The 17904-nt window shown below is 35.9% G+C and overlaps 1 pseudogene across 1 annotated transcript; it reads left to right on the forward strand.

Annotated features, from left to right (window-relative positions):
- Window positions 1-9285: 9285 nt before the first annotated feature.
- On the forward strand, window positions 9286-17674 carry LOC144960468 (uncharacterized; annotated as a pseudogene). The gene is made up of 6 exons (XR_013642853.1): window positions 9286-10041; window positions 10586-10656; window positions 11264-11371; window positions 11684-11772; window positions 12216-12300; window positions 13494-17674. The product of XR_013642853.1 is annotated as an uncharacterized LOC144960468 (transcript).
- The last annotated feature ends 230 nt before the right edge of the window (window positions 17675-17904 follow it).

A 17904-nucleotide genomic window follows, 5' to 3' on the forward strand; every position in this document is an offset into this window, starting at 1 on the left:
TCTTCTTCATATGACTTACTTGACTTAGATGCCTTTCGCGTCTATGGCTATATTCTTCATATATCTTGGTTAAAAGAACTGTGCCCACTGCTTTTTACCATGAATCACCACAATTATGCCAAGTATCTCAGTGTATATTTTGTGTCACTAGCCAACCTGATTCATTCCCACCCAGGGGCAGAAGAAATGTTACAAGATAATGGATTTAGTGTCTCCAGATCAAGGACGCCTACTGGAAGAATAGCAGTTGATATGACCATTGGACAAACAATAAACAAACATGCAAAGACAAAAGGAGGTATTGTTGGGTTCAGCAAGAGTCTTCCAAGCTATTGCCGTTGGAGTGTAACAAGACACAATCGAGCAGAATATGTATCAGCAACCCAAAGAATGATCAGCAACAACAACTGTATAGATATAGACACCCACAAAGAATTGAGCCTTGCAGAAAAAAGAAAAAGTGAAAAGCGAGTGCAAAAGATCCTCCAGGCATTTTCAGCATTTATCAATTCCTTTGAAGTTGAAAATGGTCTGGTCAGTCTAGCTTCAGGAATGAAAGTGCAAGAGGATGTTGCTGATGACCTGCTAGCCGTGGAAAAAAACAGGAAAAAGATTGTTTGAAAGTTTTGTTGAAAACAGACTGAAGGAAAAGACTGTAGAATTTCACAAGCCATTAGAAAGGAACAAGACCAAGACATTTGCATCATTGAGGAAAGTGGTAACAGTGAAAAAAAGACATGAACGTGGTCAAAATCAAGGCACAAAGAAATTTATTTGGCCAGCTTCTTGTTTTGTCCCAAGAGCACAGTGTTGATCTTCAAAAAGTTCTTCAATATCCTCTAACACCTACTCCATGGTCGCTGGCTTCATCAGATGGTTTACCTCTGAAGACCAACAAAGCAACTCTGTTGCACAAGCTCACGCCTGACAATTCATTAATGACAATTCATTAATGTTCGAGGATTATGCAAAAAAAAAACAAAAAAAAAACAAACACCGTTTACATTGTTGATGGCAATGCACTGTTACAAACTCTGTCAGCAATCCCAAATACATTTGGTGAAGTAGCCAGACACAGATGTCTTCTTATTTCTCCTTTCATTCTCAGAGACAATTGGAAAGACCCTGATTTTTGATACTGGCTGTGGCAACAACAAGCGACAAATCAATGTCTCTCAGATAGCAAAGACTTTGTCTAAACAGATGTGTGATGCATTACTTGGTGTCCATGCATTCACAGGCTGTGACACAACAAGTTGCTTTGCTGGGCAAGGAAAGCTGAAAGCTCTAAAATTTCTTCAAAAGGAGGAAGATCTTAGAATTCTGTTCTCCAGATTTGGAACATCAGCAGCTGTTTCGAGTAATGACTGTCTCATGTTAGAGTCATTTGTGTGCAAGCTGTATGGCAAAACCTCATGCACAAGTGTCAACAAAGTGAGGTATGACATAGTTCGCCAGCGTTTCAAAGGAAAGAAAGGTACCATCTCATGCAGTGGTGGAATTGATCTGTGTCAGATGCCTCCTTGTAGTCAAGTATTGTCACTGCACATATCAAGAGCCAACTTTCAAACTCTCATTTGGAGGAATGCAGTGTGCCAGAATCCTAGCATTCCAAAACCAGAGGATAACGGTTGGCGGAGAAATTCTGCAAATGAATTGGAAGTACAGTGGTTCAAAGATGATTTCATTCCAGATGAGTTGCAGGAAATTGTCTATGAAGAAAGCTGCACCAGCACTGACGAAGATACATATGCCGAGGATGGTAGTGATAGCTTTTACAGTGATTTCCTTGACGACACTTCAGAGGACGAAGAGGATTTTGCTACTGATGATGAGGATATGTAATAAATTGGTGAGCAGTGCAAACTGTTAAGGAGTTAAGCATGTTTGCAAAACACATAAGGATATTGTTTTTATGTACTTACGGCATCTTGGATCAAGAATCCCTTTTGAGTATCAATTATTCTTCATAATATAACAATGCGATTTCGTTCATTTCGACTTTTCTTCTGCACTTCTCTTGAGTCTCTCCTTAATCTCACTCGCCTCAGACATAGGGTAGGCCTCTATCTCATCCTTTGCTGTTGATTTCACTATTTCTATCATCTCCTCTGTGAAACTGAAAAAAGAACGTTTTAAAACAAATGAAAGAAGGAACTTTTTTTCATCTAGAATTGTAAATAACTGGAATAAACTACAAGAAACCACAGTATCAGCAAAAAATTTGAATAAATTCAAAGCAGAGTTGGAGATAAGCAACACCCTAGGAAACAAGTTCAATTATAAAAATTGGTCCAATCATTAATAGATGAGGAGGAGCGAAGGAGACTACACCAAGTCTAAAAGCTCTATACAGAGGTATCCAGATAGGAATAGGTAAAAGTCTTCGGTAATGATGCTTCACTTGGGTTGTGAAAAAAATTAGTCTTTTTTCATGATATATCTATTGTTTTTACCACACCTTCAACTTACTTTTAAATGTGACAACTGGACATCAATCTTCTTCTTCTTCTAGGTTCCATGCCTGGTCCAGGCTTCGGATACTGCATGAATTATCTCTCTCCATTCCTCCCTGTCTCTTGCTTTTTCAAACAGCTCTTGGATTGTTAGGTTGGTGAAGCCCTTCAGTTGGTCTATGAGTGTTTTTCTTTGTCTCCCCCGGGCGCGTTTACCAGGTATTTTTCCACAACTTGCCAGGTATTCATTCTTATCTTTCCTTACTATGTGTCCGAAAAAGGATAGTTGTCGATCCACTATTAAGGGCATTAGTTTCCTTTGTTGGTATGTTTGTTTTAGCACTTCTTCGTTCGTTTTGTGTGCAGTATACGATATTCTCTGCATCCTTCTCAAGCACCACATTTCAAAAGCTTCAATGTTCTTTTGTGTTTCTGCATTTGTAGTCCAGCTTTCGCATCCGTATAACAAGATTGGCCACACGTAGCACTTCAAGACTCGGAATCTAATCCCGAACGACATCTGTTTGTTTTTCAAAATGTTTCCCAGGTCCATGAAGGCCTGTTTGGCTTGAGTTATTCTTGCTCGTATGTCTCGGTTACATCTTCCATCTGTTGTCACTATTGAACCTAGGTATTTAAAACTTTCTACGTTGGTAAGTTGCTCGCCGTGAATCGTTATATTGCAGGTGTTGTTGTTTTCGGGGGTTTTCTGTATTACCATGCATTCCGTTTTGGTGATATTCACTTCCATTCCCTTGGCTTCACTATCTACTACCACTTTGTCAACAATCTTTGAAGTTGGATTTCTGATGTTGCAATGAGTACCGTATCGTCTGCGTATCTTATATTATTTATGTTGTGACCTCCTACTTTTATTCCCTCTATATTGTTTATGCCCCTCATGATTGTTTCTTGGTATAGATTAAACAGATCTGGTGAGGCAACACACCCTTGACGGACTCCTTTCTTAATAGGAATGGAATTTCCTATAGAGTTTCCGATTTTGATAGATGCCTGCTGGGTGTAGTATAATGTTTGCATGAGTCTGAGGTCTTTCTCATCAGCGCCAATGGAGTGCAGTTGTTTTAGTATTTCTTCGTGGCGTACTCTATCAAAAGCTTTTTTGTAGTCGACAAAACAGAGGTATAGTGGGGTCTGAACCTGTATAGCTCTTTCACTTAAAACACGGAGGAGGTATATTGCGTTCCTTGTCCCTCTGTCAGGTTGGAATCCATATTGTTCTTCTGCGATTTCGGGGTTAATCTTATTCCTTAGCCTGTTGATAATTATACGCAACAGTATTTTGTTGATGTGGCTTATTAAACTTATAGTTCTAAAATTTTCGCATCTGACTGCACCTGCTTTCTTTGGTATTGCTATGAAAATAGAGTTACAGAGATCTTCTGGAATTTTCCCAGTATTGTATATATTGTTGAATAATATGTGAATTTCATCAATTGCTAGATCTCCTAGGCTTTTTAATACCTCTACAGATATTTCATCAGGGCCTGTTGCTTTACCATCCTTCATTCGTTCCATGGCATGTTCAATTTCACTTTTGGTGATGTTTGGTCCGCTTAATGGTTCTTTGAATTTCAGTGGTGGTTCATTTCTATTTGGATCATTGTACAGTTCGCCTATGTATTCTACCCATCGGCTTTCTATATGTTGTTCTTCAAATAGCAGTTCCCTTGTTTGTTTTGGATACAACTTCCTGCTGCTTTGCTTTTCCTTTTCCCTGATAGTTCTTTTATTCTTTGGTGAGCTTGTTGGGGGTTGGGTTTGTATTCTCTTTCGATTTCGCAGCTTTCCAGTCTAGATAGTTCTCGTGTGCCTCGATGCATTTGGATTTAATGTGGTTGTTCAATGTTTGGTATTCTGCAGACCCTCTGTTGCGTTTTCGTCTTTCTTCAAATAGGTTTAGAATTTCATTTGTCATCCATTCCTTTTTGCTGTTTATTTGAGCTATTGGTAAATGCTTTTCTGCAGTTGCTTTGACACACTTTTGGAATATATCAAATTGTTTTTCACATTTTTCGTTATCAGGTTCACTTTGGCTTTGTATCATGAGTGCATTTTCAAATTCTTCTCTCATTTTTGTTTGTATGCCATTGTCTTTGCATAACCTGTAATCCCTCTTTATTCTACCAGCTGTTCTCTGAATAGCTTTAAACTTTATCCTTACTGTACAAACAACTGGGACATGGTCACTGTCTACATCGGCGCCTGGATAGGTTTTGCAATTTAATATGCCATTTCTGAATCTTGATGATACTGCTATAATCAATACCATGTTTAAAAAGAATGAAAATTATGATGAATTTGGCATCCCACAAGTGGAGAAAAATTTAAGGGTTGCGTACACTTTTAGTTTTTCCTGTGACGTAGAAATATGAAGGTTGTTGTTGAGGCTTGGGCCATAGCTTTCTTCAGTGCTACATTTTTAATGAACATGCTGTTTTTGGCCATATTTAAAATAATTTTTGTGTAAAACACTGGAATAGCCCATAAGTTTAGATATGACACGTCATGAGATTACTGACAAATTGTTTCAACTTTCTGTGAATCTATATAATGTTTACAAATTGAAAACTTGTGCACATAGTTTGATAGTATATTCAATTTCCTTCAGTTTGATACCCAATTTGCATATATTTGAATTAATATTGTAGTCTCCAGAGCCTTTGAAAGAAATGTTGTCTCTTTTTTGCAAGGGGACACAACTCACTTTTTTCAAAGAGCCATAACTCTCTTAAATGACACTTATTTTTACGGTAACAGTGAAATTTGTATGGCAAATAAGTTCTATTATTTGAAAAGCATAGTGGCATAAACTCCCAAAGGGGGGGTGGGGGGGTCCCAGTGGCCTAAGCACTATATGTTATGACGATCGACGGCGATTTGGCCTCGAAACCGCGACCTTACTGGTACTACTCCGCCTGGCCGGGGAGAACTGGACTCTACCGAAAGAGATATCTGGAACTTCCTACTCACTTCATTTCCGGTGACGCTATGCTGGTTTAATGTCAATATTGCTGCTCGAAGTTCAAAGAAATAAATAATAATGTACAATTGGATGTAAGCTGCAATTTGATATACAAAAATAGTTAAAATGGACGTTTCGGGTCTAACCTTTAACGACAACACAGGATGAATGAAACACTACAGACGAATGAGATAATGTGGTAGTGGCGTTGTTAACACATCATCTCTCAATCGTCTCTGGTGATTCATTCATCCTGTTTTGTCGATAAAGGGGAAACCCGACATGTCCATTTTATTGATGTCCTATATCAAATTGAAGACTACTCTCAGCTCCACATTGTTATTTGTGCTGATTTAAAAAATAATTTGGCCATTATAATTGTCCTATACCTACCAACATGATATTTGATTTTGATGAATAATGTAACATGATACTGTGTCCACAAAACACATCGGGTATTCCAACTCGGTTTCTTAAAGCTCAAGTTTATGTCATTTTTAATTTAAAAAACAAAACAAAACAAAAAACCTTTAACATTTCTATATAGGAATATCCACTAAACGTGCTCAAATCGCTTTACAAATGGTCCCTGAGCAACAGCCACTCGTAACATGTAGAACGAGACATGACGCGTGTTAGGCGATATTGCACCTTTTTTTTAAAGACAGAGACAACGCTGTTAACGGCCAGATAATCATTTTATACTTGAGTGCAGTGATGGAATGTGAGTGAAGATGCTTCTCTAAGGACTCAACAATGCCCCGAGCGAGCTCGAACCCAGGACCTTCCTATCCGAAAGCGATTGTCCTACCACAAGACCATATAAATACATTTTAAAATATATATATATATATATATATATATATATATATATATATATATAAAATAATAATAAAATAATATGAAACAAAATAATTTATGATAAAATAAAAGTAAAATTCACCTTATTTATCTCAGGGGGTAAATTTTTCTTAAGGGTCTATATTAAGGGAAGACTGGAATAACTCAGAGGTCAGCCGCAGTGTAGCGCCGCAAACTGAGCCCAAGGCGAGATGACTTATTCCTGTCCATATAAACACAGCGGCTATTCTGACTCGGTACCTATCGGGTACGAACCAAAGACCGCTGAGCCACGCTGCTCCATTTCTGGACAAAACATTTAAAAAATAATAATTGAGCTTTAAATCGCGCAATATCCTGTAAATGTGCTCAAAGCGCTTTACAAGTGCTCCCTGGTCAACAGCAACATTTAACAGGAAGGACGGGACATGTCGCCTGTTAGGCGATATTACAATTTTTCGGACAAAGACAACGCTGTTGACGGCCAGGTACTCATTTTACACCTGAATACGATGAGAGAATGTGAGTAGAGAGCCTATTCCAAGGACTCAACTATGAGCCGAGCGCGAGGCTCGGCCCAGGACCTTCCGATCCGGAAGCGAGTGTCATACCACTAGACCACATAGCCACACATTTATAAATAATTCGGGTTTTAGTCAAAGTCAGACAGACAGAACATTCATAAACATCGTTACTATGGCAACTCGTAGTTTGATTGCTTGTATTACTTTCGCTTCCCCCCCCCGCCTCCACCCCCCTCCCCCCCCCCCTCCCCCCCCCCCCCCCCCCCCCCCCCCCCCCCGTCTAAGACAGATCATAGCCCCAACCCGTGTTATTGGGTCATAAAACAATTAGTCGACAGACTCCAATAATTGCCCCATTGGGACTTGACACCGAGCTTTTTGCTTACGAGGTGGGACAAAATATCGCAATATGTGACCCTCCGTCTCAAAACGGTATTATGCCGGGCTGATTCAGACCCCCAAAAAGTGAATTTAGAGATAGATTGATGAGAAATTGGAGCTTAGAAGTTTTTGCAATGCAAGAAATTGTCTTTATTATACTCCACCATAACGTACATAAATTAAACCCAAGTTGGATATTTGTGGCTATGAATTCAATTTCCCTTACCGGGTGGATCCTGACATAATACCGCGTTGATAATGTGGGTCACATATCCACTAAACGTGCTCAAAGCGCTTTATTAAGTCCCAAGCCACCAGTTGGGCATCTATATATCGCAATACTCACTAAACGTGCTCAAAGCGCTTTACATGGGTTCCCACGCCAACAGCACCGCTTATCATTTAGGACGAGACATGACGCCTATAATGTGATATTGCATGTTTTTTTTTTCAACAGAAACAAAGCTGCTAACGGCAAGGTACTCTTTATACACCTGAGTAGTGGGAGAGAAGATGAGTAAAGAGCCTTTTCCAATGACTCAACTATGCGCCGCTAAGAGCTGCTGGACCTGAACCGAGGACCTTCCGAACATGTTAGGTGATATTACATTTTTTTTAACAGACAGAGACAACGCTGTCAAAGGCCAAGCACTCATCTTACACCTGAATACGGTGAGAGAGTGTGATTAAAGAATCTTTCACAAGCATTCGGCTATGCCCCGATCCGAAAGCGAGTGTCCTACCACTAGACCGCATAGCTTATAGGAGGCATCATATAGCATAGCCGCACAATATCAACAAAAAAAAAAATTAAAAAAAGTGAGCTTGTATATAGCGCATCATCCAGTAAACGTACTCAAATCGCTTTACAAGGGGTCCTTAGCCAACAGCAACTTTTATCATATAGGACGTAGCATGATAACTGTTATTCGATATAACGAATTTTCTTTCGGACAGAAAAAACGCTGTAAACGGCCAGGTACTCATTTTACACCCGAGTGCGGTGAGAGAATGTGAGTATAGAGTCTTTTCCAAAGACTCAACTATTCGTCGAACGAGTTTCGAACCCAGGAATTTCCGATTGGAATGAGAGTGTCATACCACTGGACTACATAAATCAAATTAAGGAACATCTCATGGTTTGATCACGTAGGCAGATTAGGCAAAAAAAAAAGAAAGAACGTTTATGAAAACCGCTCTGGAATGTCAACACATCGAAACAATTAAACAGAATAATAGATGGAACGAAATTGACGTTACTCAATTCTTTGTTATTGCTTTTAGACAGCCATTTTATTGATTTGTTATGACAAAGAGTTATATCCATCTGGCGGATATATGAGTATTTTATCTATACGCAGAGCATCGATAAGATGTGACAGGGGAACATCGAGGAATGAAATAGTTTGACCTCAGTGTTGGGCAAATATTATCGAAATATCGAATAATATCGATGCCAAATCATTATATCGATATTATTTTTGTCATCCTTAATATTTGTGTCCTTGAACTTTGTTTTGATAACGTTTGTATTTGTTTCTTAGAGTCACGCTCTCCCAGGCCAGGCGGAGTTGTCGTACCAGTAGGTCTCGGGTTCAAACCCCCATCACCGCCGCGAAATTTGTATTCTCTATTGTCTTCTGGAACTTTCCTACACACTTCATCTCTTCATTAATATATATATATATATATATATATATATATATATATATATATATATATATATATATATATATATATATATATATATATATCGTACTCCCCCTCTTCTAAGATTTGCAACCTCTGCTTGGAAGAAAAATTCTTCATCATCACTAAACCGAACATAGCAACACTCAGCAGAAGAAACGAACTAACTTCCGCATGCAGACATAGAAACAAACACCTTTTATGTAATTACGAACCTCCATAAACACGAATCCATAAAAATACGAAAACACAACAATCTACTTTCACTTCCACTTCCTGATGAGAGCAACGCTCGATAACAACGTTGTAGAAGTCAAACTATCTTAATTATATTTCAAATGTTTATTATTATATATATATATAAATATATATATTATATATATATATATATATATATATATATATTACTAAATACTACGTTAGGTAGCCATTTGGGACACCTAACTCAGGTTTTCATAAGGTTTGTGCATTAGGTCACCCATTTTTCGGGCGACCTAACTCAAACGCATTAATCTTTCATACTCATGATGCAATGCCTATACATAGCCCTGCATTGCTTTGGTCTGTGTCTTTACTTTCTATATTTCAATTTTAAAAGAATTCCAATCACTTAATAAAGATATATCAGTGTTTAATCAAGTTCGTAGTTATGTCACCCATTGTGTAAATGTCACTTACGTGACCCAGGCTAAAACACATGATATCTCACATGTCCGGATATATATCAAGGCGATTTCAATGCATGAATTTTTTTTTCAACCCAACTGATTTTTTGGGAAACAAATCCAAGACCAGAAATTTGACGAAGTAAGTTTTCTGGTCTCAACCTCAAGATATACATTTTTTTCATCCAGCTTACGATGGCATCGCGATTTTCTATTTTACGACAATTGACCGAATCTTTTATTTTACGACAATCTAAGACCCAAAACGAAAGCACTACGGGGGAAGAAGGAAAATGAAAGTAGCACAGAATTTGCGGTATTCGACATGGAATTCTCCATTCTTGTCACCAGTAGACTGTCTGTCAGTCCGTTTGTTGACTAGTCATTTATCTGTTTAATTCCATCATTTAGTAATTTCGACATGGCGGCAATGACTAGAAGCAAACGTTTGGTTGAACTTGGCATTCAACGAATGTTAATGTTGGAGTCCAGACAAAAAGGTAAGTAAGAGAAGAGTAAGACTAAGATACTCATGCCTCATGCTTTTTCTCTAGAACTTAATTATAAGATTTAGATTTATCTAGACGAATGATAATGTAGACCAATTCTCATTCACTGTACTCTAGTCTCAAAGGTTAGAGGAGAAGGCAATGTTGTTGTTTTTTCTTTGCCAGTTTTGTTTGTCACAGATAACATGAGAGACAAAGTGTCACAAAGTCAAAAGACAGCAAACAAAAATAATAATAATAGATGACTCAAGACTAAAGATTTTTATTTGTATATTCTATACTCTAGGCTAGTAGTAGGCTCTATGATGACTATGCACATTTACTCATTCTCATACTTTTATTATGACATGTAAGTTATTCATCATCGTCCACATAGATGAAAGCTTGGAATAACTTGGATAACTTGGAAACAAAAACCAACTTTAAAGTTTTGTGCATGTCAATTAAGATGAACATAAGTTAGAGGAGATGCATTTTGATTCTTAATTTTGTACTTAATTAATTAATCCTAAACGTTTATTCTCTTCCACAAAAGATGCTGAGCAAGAAATGCCCTCCAGTTCTTCATCTCCCGTTCCCTCTGCTGACAGAGATATTGACCCAGATGTAAGATTGAAGGAAAACATTGTTTCTTTTTTGAAGTAGATTCTAGGCCTACTGTTTTAAGATAAAATGTATTTTTTATGTTTGTTTTAAAGCTTCTCAAATACTTTTATACTTGAGTATTTAATATTTATTCATGTATCATTGTTTGATGCTGTCTCTGTGTATGTTAATGTTAGATATTCCATGCCTCAACCCCATTAAAAAAACAACTTATTTTCTCACACATGAAATGCTATAATAATGCAATGCTTATTACTTATAAAGCCAGTGCTATTGAACATGATATGCTACTCAGTCTTACGATTAGAATTATAAGTTACACATTTTGACAATAATTATTTTTAAAATAAAAGTTGTTACGATTGGTGACTGTCCTAGTTCTTTACAGAAACTCAGGTGAGGCTTCTCCCTATTCTCTCACTTTAATGGTGCATCATTTCCTAGGTCTAATGCTATGTCACATTGAGACCTATTTTCTAATCAAATCTAACCGTATTTAAATAGAGCATTACCTGTAATATCAGATCACTCGGCAGGCACCATTACATTTCCATTTCTACATTTGAATCAATCAAAAACTTAATTTCTTTTATATTTATATCAACAGTTTGTTCCAGCACCACCCTCACAAACAAGTAGTGAGGATGAGGGGGAAGAAATGCTTTCCAAATTGCCAGCTTTGAGGTTCAAAGAAAAGATCCTATATTGGAATCAGGTACCTAATAAAACATCATTAATTGAAAAGCATATCTTCATCTCTCTGCCCTCTTCTTTAACATGTCATTTGTTCTGCATTATAGCTCCTTACTTAATCAAACATCTGTGTTTGTATTATGGATGATCACCTTGTACTGTTGCATTCGCTTAGCAAATTTCAGGCTTAGAGTTAGAGAGACATCCAAAAACTTTTTTGATGGAGAATAGCGGTTAAATACTGCTTTAAACATGTCAAATCTTAATAAGTCGTGTAAGCAAATTTCTATGAAAAATCTGTCTGATGTGAACAATCTTTATTTTGCATTCTCAGGATCCAATGCTGATTGACAATGCTGAAAGTAATCATTGCGAATCTGAAATTGTTGAATTTCATTCTGATGGATTAGTCGACAATATAAGGTAGGAAAAACCACTATGAGATCCTATTTACATAAATGATAATTATAAGCAGTCATTTATCGCTGTCTCCCCTAAGATCTATAGACACAAACAATCTGTATATAATTTCTTAAAGTCACATAAAATACACTTTTACAGTATACAAAGCACATATAATAAGGTTGAGAACAGGGTGGAATATAAAAAATGCTGTCTAAAATGATTGATTTATTTCTTTAAAATGATGATTTTTTAAGTCAAACTCTGGTATATGTTAGTGTCCTCTGTTAAAATATTCCATGTTTAATAATAATAATAGGATATAACTCTTGATTTTTATCTTGATCATGATTGGAGCAACTAGGTATCTACTTATGCTATATAATCTATTTTTTATGAATTATATTTATTACTGATTACTACTATTTTACATCAAATTTCTAATAAAAAGAATATGTTTTTAGGCCTGATGAAAAGTTACCAAATCCACAAGAAGTCAGTCTTGAACCATCCCAACTGAATGAAAATAGGAATGAAAGCAGTAATAAGGTTAGTCTTATTACTTTATTTGACGAATTGACTTTAACGGAAGGATAAACGTCTGTTTTGATTATGCAACATCAGAGGAACAATTTGAGTAAATCGTGTCTATATCTCCAATTTTTTAAATATCTGCTTGGCAAGGTACATTTATGGTGCATTGCTTTACTAGCAGCATAACTGTCAGGTGTACAAGGTGTTAATGAGTGTGGATTAGGAGGTTGGAGTTGTGATTTTATTAAGAGTCATTAACTGGAATTTGTATCAAGAAGACTGTCAGCCGGTCGAGCCAAACTGTATAGATACATTAAATGCAAGTCTTTGGAGATGTTCTGTATTTAAACATAGAATGTTTCCTGCAACAGTCTTTGTCTCTGGTTCTAGGGATCGGTTAAATGTAATGTAATTCATTTCTGAACGCAGGCTCTTCCATGGCACTATATTCAGTAACATCAATGTCAATCACTTAAATTTACACAAATTGTCTCAAATGTCTCTTCATTGTTAATGGTTTTAAGTTAAAATAACTATAATAAAGTACACAGTGTTGATTGAAATAATCGTCCAGTGTGATGAAAGCCCATGTAGTATAAAAGATGGATCAGATTTGAATTATATTCCCTAGTTATAGAATTATAGTGGCCGAGTGGTTAAGGCATTGCACTGTGTCCCCAAGGACCTGGGTTCGAGCCCCGCTTCAGGCACTTTCGTTCTTTTCCTTGAGCAAGATTATTAACCCCCAATTTGCTCACTTGGACAACATAGGTGATTCCTGTTGTCATCAGACATCTTGTTTGATGAGTTATCTATATTCCTTTGTGGAATGCCTAGGCGACGATATCTTATGATGTCGTGGCGAAAAAGGCATAATTTAAAAAAAATTAATAACAAAAATTTAATTAGAAATTAGTGTGCAATTGTAAGAGGATTGAGATTCTGGGAGTCGAGCATTTAGAAAGTGGCCATTATAAATTTTGGTAGTTATTGGGAAGATGGTTAGATTTCAATAAGTATGTTTTTCTTTTTTTTTAACCTCCCTTCATAAATATCTGAACATCAACACTCCTCTGTCTAATTTATTTAATAGACATTATTTTTAAAAGCTGATTTGTCCTCAAGGATATTTTTTTCAAGAATTTATGAAATCACTGCTTATGGCATTATCATCTGGGCAATGAACTTTTCTTTGATTTACATTTCAGAAACCAAAACGAATGTGTAAGTTTTGTGATGAATTTCAAACCCATCTCACTCGTCATATAAAAGAAAACACAGTACAGAGGAGCAAAGAGCAAAACAGAATGTTTGATACCATGAAAAAAGCGGCGTTTTTAAAGCAAATGCAGAAATTCATCGCAAAGATAAGCAAGCAACTTTAATAAGGGAAAGACGCCAAGGCAATGCTGATACAGTAATGTGTTCTGGCTGCTTAGGCTTTTTTGATGGCAAAAATATCTTTCGTCACAAAGAAAAGTGTTCTCGAGTGATGTCTTTGCAAGCTGGCACAATTAAAATGACTTCTTTGTCAGACTGTGCAAAAGAAATAGGTGTTGCTGTTGAGTTTAAGACCAATGTCATTGATAGGTTTAGAAAAGATGATGTTGGAGAGATTTGCAGAACAGATTTAGTTGTATTGTTGCTTGGGAAAAAACAATGGGCAAGATCAGTAAAAAAGGAAAGATCCGTTATAATGGGTGAGATGAGACTGTTTGCCAACTTAATTTATTTATTACGAGCAGAGTCCGAAAACAAAAATGCCTCGGGACTAGATGTGTTGGACTACAAACAATTTAATGTACTTGAAAAGGTTGTCATCAAATTTTGTGACAAAGATGATGGCCAAAAGGCCGGTTTGAAAGTGAGAATCGGATTTGTTCTAAAGAAGGCAGTCAACCTCATGAAAGGGTACTTTGTTATGAAAGGTGTATTTGACAAAGAGCAAGATTTGAGCAGATTTATAGATGTCCTCAATCTGAATTGGAGCTTTATCTTTTATTCAGCTCAAGTAGAATGTGAATTAAAACGGGGTGGTCTTCGTAAACCAGCAGCCATGCCATTGGAAGAAGATATTTCAACTTTCAGAAAATACTTGTTGCAGGAAATGGTAAATGGGATGGCTGAATTTGGTATCTGGGATAAACAGACTTTTATTTTCATGAGGAATATAATTTTGTCAAGGATAACCATGTTTAATGCTCGAAGAGGTGGTGAGCTAAGTAGGCTTACTTTAGCTGAGTAGAGAGATGCCATCACAGGTGCTTGGATCGATCCAAATTTAATTATGAATGTTGACGATCCAATGGAAAAATATTTGATCGATAATCTGAAACTGGCCTACCAAGCTGGCAAAGGTAATAGAAAACTTGTTCCTGTTTTGTTCCCAATGGACACAATAGAGCCTATAACAAAACTTCTAAGTGAGAGGATAAATTGTAATGTTTCTATTGAAAATACATATTTGTTTCCCAACACTGGTCAATCAACTGACCATGCCAGTGGATACCATTGCCTTCAGTCTGTTGGAAAACGTTGTCTTGGACTGAAGCAGCCTCACCTCCTGATTGCTGATAAGTTTAGACATAGAGTTTCCACCATGTTTGCTCAATTAGACATTCCAGAAGAACAAAGGACCATTTTTTATCGTCACATGGGACACTCTGAATCTGTCAATAGAAATGTGTACCAGTGTCCATTGGCAGTGACAGAAATCACAACAGTGGGGAATTTCTTGTTGAACTCAGTAGATGATACACCACAGCCTCAAAGAGTTTCACATGAAGAAGGGGAAATCAGCAACTCAGATATTTGTTCTACAACATTACCTCAACAACATGAACTGTCCAGCTATCTTTCTGAGCAAGCAACAGTATATGAATAAAATGTACAGCTTGCTGGAAATAGAAGCAAAAATCACCAGACGTTACTCAAGGTCAATATACAAAATGGTCTGATCACGAGTCCGATATTGTAAACTCTTACTTTAAGAAATATATCACAGATACCTCAACTAAAGGATGTCTTCCCAACAAAAGAGATGTACTTGAATTTTTATCAAAATACAAAGTTCTTGAAGGTTATGGAAATAAGGCAACTTTGGTAAGAAACAAAGTCTTCAACGAGAAAAAGAAGTTCAGAAGTTTCTGTTCATAGCATAAATATGATACAAGACATAAGATGGGTGACAGGTGTATTAATTCTTGTTTTTGATGCTCATACATATATAATATACAAGCTTGGATCACCCTTCCCTGTTGGATGTAACAGTGTAAACATTTTCTGTAAATTGTAAGTGTATTGATATTTGTCTTTTTTCTTTAAATTGCTGGTCTTGAATTAAATTTCTAGGTCTTGAATTTTAAAATTGTTTTTAGTGATAACCTGTAATCATCTAAAAGTTGACAGGATATCTAGTCAAATGTCTAAAATATTTCGCTTTGTCTTTCACAAAATTAAGAGTGGAAAACTGTTCAATATTTATAATGTTTGTTACAAGAATGATTGCATTGAAAATATTGAAAGTAACCACCATCTGGTAGGTATCGACTGCCTCATTATACTGTAAGACATACGTGCAGTCAACATGCGAAAGATGATGGCATCTGTGTTTTTGAGTGGATTTGATGAACAAATTCACCTTTTTAAAAAATAAAATAAAATCATCCAGATGTTTTATCAAAACAAAAATTCATACAAAGCACATTTATTTTATGTCGATTGTAAACACCATGCAATGTTGGTGATGATTGGTTCAATGGTTTGGGAGCCTTTTATGTATGATAAGGAAAAGTCAGATTTTCCAAATACATGGCAGATATCAAGTAACATTGCAAATCGTGTATTTTTGGTGTATGATTTCATGAAGTGTTTATGGTACAAATATGCATTAAGTGACCCAATGGGTGACATAAATCATTTATTTTTAGTGCATAATTTCATCAACTCTTGTTTATGTTACAAATGTGTATTAAGTGACCCATTGGGTGACATAAATCATGTATTTTTGGTGTATAATTTCATTAAATGTTTATGGTACAAATATGTATTAAGTGACCCAATGGGTGACATAAATCATGTATTTTTGGTGTATAATTTCATTTGTTTATGTTACAAATGTGTATTAAGTGACCCATTGGGTGACATAAATCATGTATTTTTGGTGTATAATTTCATTAAATGTTTATGGTACAAATATGCATTAAGTGACCCATTGGGTGACATAAATCATGTATTTTTGGTGTATAATTTCATCAAACTCTTGTTCATGGGTAACATCACGTATTTTTAAAATATATGTTTATCTCATATTGGTTTTTAATAAATTTTTATTTTAAAATCAAAGTCGTTACCGTCATCATTTGTTTAATAAATGTGCTTATCTCTGTCCGTTTATACTTCTACTTCTATCGTTTGTGTTGGGTACTAGTCTGGATAGAATTTTTTTATGCTTACACATGTAGGTACATTCAATTTTCTATCAACCTAAGACAAGTGTGTTATTTACTGCTCGAATGTAATTGGTTGGTGCTTTAAACGATCATACTGGGATGGGGTTCCCGACCTCCCATAGTGAGCAGGGAGGTACTTACTGTGTCTTCTACCCCCCTATATCTGTTTTCCAATTGCTTTCTGTTTTTGTCTTTGAATGAGATGCTTAGTTTTGTCCTGACCCTGGCCGGAGTTCTTGGCTGGGAGGGAAACCGTCGATTGTATAGTCAAAGTTTTGGGAGATGATATTTTTTTCCTTGTATATCTTCTCTCTTTTGTACTGTTATTTTTTTTTTTAAATCTTTAACATATGATTTGTAAACATTTGAGTGTATCCCTCTTTGTGGGATCTTGTACGGGTGTCTGGATAAGACTTAGGTGATCTCAATCTAAGTACACTGATAGAATGTTCTTGGAATCTACATTTATTGTTCTCTATTTGAACCATTCCCATTTGCCCTATTTTTTCCTTAAGTCCTTTTAATTGTACATCTAGAATGTTTTTACTATCCAATTTTCTTCCTTTTTACTGGCGCTGATATATAACCTAAATGTGTTGCAAGCGCCGTAAAACCCTTAAAAACAAGCAAAGACATAAACAATCCAAAAACACCAAATATTGTCATGGGTAACCTAACTCACATTTTTATTGGAGTTCCTAACGTAGGAAATATACCATTGCAATTTGTGGGCTGCCTAAGTAAGTGAAAACAGTTAGTAAAAGTTAGGTCATCCAGTTAATTTTGTATCTCTTTTACTTTGTATCATTTTTACGCACATTTTTGTGGAATTATTCATTGTTTCATTTTAACATGTTTAGTGCCCCTGTGTGGCCGAACTTGTCTTTAATAAGAGATATATAGCTGGGTGACCTAAGTGATGTTTATACAATGGGCTACCAAATGTAGTAAATAGAATTTTTATATATATATATATATACATATATATATATATATATATATATATATATATATATATATATATATATATATATATAAAATATATATATGTATATGTAACACTGTCTGACTCGATTCTTTTGTTTTTGAGGATCGATATATATATTATATATATATATATATATATATATATATATATATATATTTATATATATATATATATATATAT

This window comes from Berghia stephanieae, chromosome 15, assembly GCF_034508935.2.
Source record: "Berghia stephanieae isolate SIO BIC M18660-M18661 chromosome 15, UCSD_Bste_1.3, whole genome shotgun sequence".
Lineage (NCBI taxonomy): Eukaryota > Metazoa > Mollusca > Gastropoda > Nudibranchia > Aeolidiidae > Berghia > Berghia stephanieae.